Raw genomic sequence first — 4703 nt, 5'->3', positions numbered from 1 at the left:
CATGGTCATTCACATAACCTATTAAGTTGTTGATCACATGAAATCATTTGTTGATGATTCCGCCATTAGAATGATCATGTATGCCAACAGACGCACACGCCAAGATGAACCGTATGCTAAGAGCATAATAAGTTAATAACAGGTTAATTCATAAGATGGTCTTGTGAAAGCCTTAATGAACAATTGAGGATTTGTTCAATTGTTTGGATGATAAACTAAGTTATGTGTTGAAGGGTTGCACAAACTTTAGTTTCCAAACTGAAAGTGATTTGTCGAAATCCTAGGCTGATTTTATTGACTAAGGAGTGAGAAACTAGAAAAGTGTTTTAGTTTTGTGCATTGCAAATTCTACAAAAGGAATATAAGTAAATTATGATAAAATGGTCAATGTAGGGATTAAGGGTGAATCCCTCTACAAATGACTTTATCATAAGTTATGCGATAACAGTGGGAGCATCTTTCAAGTTAAAGAGTCCAAGTCTGATAAGAAGACTAGACAAAAACTAAGATAAATTCATGTCATTAGAGATGACATTGAATAGAAGGAAATAACAATTGACAAAGTTCGAATATATGGATATAGGGTATATCCCTTGCCAAGCTTTTATTGTATTTCGACAAGTGTAAGAGGTACACTATAGATTATAAGATATGAAGTAGTAACAGTGTATTGACTATTCATATGTGACACTACTACAAATACAGGCAACTACAACGGCCCTTTAACAACGCTTATTCACGAAAATCATCATAAGACGTTGTAGAATGGATGGCGCGAATTTTACCAAAATTAATTACAACGGTTCTGTGTTGCTAACCGTTGTTATTGGTTTTAACAACGGGTCATACTTTCAAAACCGTTGTAAACATAAAAACTAATAACAACGGTTGAATCTGTAATACATTTTAACAGTTGTTAATAATTTGGCGCAAAATTAGTGAAAAGTAATTACAACGGTTTCTTTAGAACCCGTTGTTATTATGTTGTAACAACGGTTGTAGACTGAATAACCGTTGTTATTAATGTAATGCAAATCTTAAGAACAACATATTTCTTTATTCTGCTATACGCTACAAAACACAAACACAAGCTAATACTGCTACTATACACAAATATCATCCTCCATTCCTCCCTGATCGTCTCTCTGTCTTCATCTCCATCACTGTTGTCACTGTCTTCTCTCCCTCATCGTCTTTATTAATCAGGTATATATGTTTCTTAGCAACGCTTATAGATATAGGATTGTATGTTCAATTTCCTGGCCTATGAATGTCGATTATTTTTGAATTTGTGAATTTTTTGGATTATTATCTAATTTGTTGATAATTTAGCTTAATTGCTTTCCTGAATTTCGTTTATTTGTTTGCCTATTATTGGATTTTCTGATTTAGTTGCCTATATATTACGAATGTATGAAGAAAAATGACTCGAACTTGGATGATTAATGCAAATATGAGTGACCACAACTATAAGGATGGTTTAGCTGAATTTTATGAAGTCGTTTCGAACTATTTGAAAGGTTCTTCTAGTATTGCATGTCCTTGTGAAAGATGTGGTAATATTAGCTATATGGCTTTTCCGGACGTTAAAATACACCTAGAAAAGTTGATATTTAGTCGATCCTATACACGTTGGATTTTTCATGGGGAACCATTAGAGGACGAGAATACCTCTGAAGAAGATGATGTTGAGGTACACGAAAGGCTAACTGATGATCCTGAGTTTGCCGAGTTTTTTGAGTTGGAAGCAGAGAAGTTGAATGTTCGGTCTATAGATAATGAAGAGAATGATGACGAGTCGAATGCTTTTGAAGATGTAGGTGATGACACTAGTAATTGGGATGACCTTAACAACATGTATGAGAAGTTATGTGAGTCTGAACCACCTCTGTATCCTGGTTGTAAGTTCACAAAAATGTCGGCTGTGATGAAGTTGTATAATATCAAGGGGGCAAATGGGGTGAGTGACACGTGTTTCACTAGTTTTTTAGCCTTGATAAAGGAGTTGCTTCCAGATGGTAATGTTCTAACTGTTAAGACATATGAGGCGAAAAAACTAATAAGAGGAGTGGGTATGAAATATGAGAAAATACATGCATGTCCAAATGATTGCATATTGTATCGGAAATTATATCAAAACTTAACCAACTGCCCTAAATGTTTGGAGTGGCGTTATAAGGATAAGGAAGGGATCCCGGCTAAGGTGTTGTGGTGTTTTCCAGTGATACCAAGATTCATAAGGATTTATGTGAATCCCGATGATTCAAAAATGTTAACTTGGCATGAAACAGGAAGAATAAATGATGGAAAGCTAAGACACCCGACAAATGGTATGCGATGGAAATCGTTCGACGCTAAGTATCCTGAGTTCGGCAATGAACCTAGAAACTTACGTCTAGCGCTGTCCACTGATGGAATGAACCCACACGAAAACATAAGTAGCCAACATAGTACTTGGCCAGTAGTGTTGGCTATTTATAACTTACCTCCATATGTGTGCATGAAAAGAAAGTATTTGATATTGTCGTTGTGAATTTTCGGCCTTAAACAACCTGGAAATGATATAGATGTCTATTTGGAACCTCTTCTAGATGATTTGCGAATGTTGTGGGATAGTGAGATATAAGTATTTGATGCATATAAGAACGAAACTTTCAATTTGAGAGCGATGTTATTGTGTACAATATCTGACTATCCGGCTTATGGCGACCTTTCTGGGCACACAGTTCATGGGAAAGAGGCTTGTCCATTGTGTGGGGAGGATATCGAGTCTGAATACTTGAAGTCTTATCGTAAGTATGTGTATATGGGAAATAGGAGGTTCTTGTATCATGACCATTGTTATCGCAAGATGGAGAAAGCATTCAATGGAAGACAAGAACTTCGTCAACCTCCTAGAATTTTGAGTGGACATGAAGTTTATCAGAAAGTAAAGCATATTGAGATAGATTATGGGAAGAAGAGCGGCTCTAAATTGTCTACTCGTGGGTATAAGAAAAGATCCATATTTTTTGATAAACTTCCATATTTGACGACTGGAGGTCAGGCATTGCCTCGATTTCATGCACATTGAGAAAAATGTCTGTGATAATATTATCAATACCCTTCTGAATGTTCCCGGTAAAACAAAGGATAACACCGTAGCTAGGAAAGATATGAAAATGATTGGTATTAGGCTAGAGTTGGCACCACAGAAGAGAGGTAATCGTACATTTTTACCGCCAACAGCTTATACCCTTTCACGGAATGAGAAAAAAGAGTTATGTGCATGCTTGAATGGAATTATAGTGCCACATGGTTATTCGTCGAACATCAAAAGCCTAGTGTCGATGCAAGACCTAAAACTCACCGGGTTAAAGTCACATGATTGTCACACTTTGATGCAACAATTACTACCTGTGGCTATTCGTTCCATTTTACCTGAAAAGGTAAGATATGCTATAACTAGATTCTGTCTCTTCTTCCAGTCTATATGCGAGAAAGTCATCGATCCCGATGACGCGGATTCATTGCAAGACCTCGTTGTAACCTCTCTTTGTCAGTTAGAAATGTATTTTCCACCCTCTTTCTTCACTATCATGATTCATCTGACCATTCACTTGGTTAGGGAGATTTTGTACCTTAGGCCCGTGTACTTGAGATACCAGTATCCTTTCGAAAGATTGATGAAAGTCTACAAGGACTATACATCTAATCGTTATCGTCCGGAAGGTTGTATTGCTGAACGTGCTATTTTAGACGAAGCTCTTTCATATTGTTACGCTCATCTCTCCCCTGAGGAGTTGATTGGCGTTCCTAAGAATCGTCATAGTGACTAGATGACCGGAAAAGGTATTAGGGGCCGGGTTGAAAAAATTGTGACACGTGAAATGTTGCATTAGCACATACGTATGTGCTAAACAACGAAGATGAGGTGAAACCTTATATTCAACAACACAAAGATGAGCTCAAATACGATCACCAAAACAAGAACGAGAAGTGGATTGCAAATGAGCATACGAAGACGTTTGTAGAGTGGTTTAGGAATATTGTCTTAGAGTGTACGAATCAAACTGGTGATGACATCTCCCCTAGGTTACTACGTCTTGGTTTAGGTCCAAATGCCAGGGTCACCTTTTACAGCAGTTTTGACATTAATGGATATACTTTTTACACCCGCGAGCAAGATGAGTTGAGCACAATGCAAAATAGTGGTGTGAGTTCTGAATTTGAGGCAATGCACTTTGCTACTTCAAAAGATAAAAAGCATATTTGGGGAAAATGCCTTTATTATGGTGTTATTCAAGAAATATTGGTACTAGATTACATTGATTTCACAATGCCTTTGTTTCGATATGACTGGGTTGATAACAACATCCATTGTGTCCGAAAAGATAAGATGGGATTTACCTTGGTCAATCTGGGTAAGGTTGGCAATAATAAGGATTATCCTTTCATAATGGCATCTCAAGCTAAACAAGTGTTCTATGTCACCGATCCTATGGATAAGAAGTGGTCTGTTGTACTGTCTATAAGGAGTAGAAAGAGTAGTCCATCCGATAATGGTGATGATGATCAGGATGTCGTTTTTGAGGGAATGGATCACTCTACCACTATATCTTATTTCGACGATGTTGACACTGATCATGAGGACACTGAAAGCATCTATATGCGTGATGACCATGGTGAAGGTATTTGGGTTAACGAAGATACTGTGACATCCA

The sequence above is a fragment of the Silene latifolia genome, chromosome 8, assembly GCF_048544455.1.
Source record: "Silene latifolia isolate original U9 population chromosome 8, ASM4854445v1, whole genome shotgun sequence".
In the NCBI taxonomy this organism is placed as follows: domain Eukaryota; kingdom Viridiplantae; phylum Streptophyta; class Magnoliopsida; order Caryophyllales; family Caryophyllaceae; genus Silene; species Silene latifolia.
Note: the sequence above shows the minus strand (reverse complement) of the source record.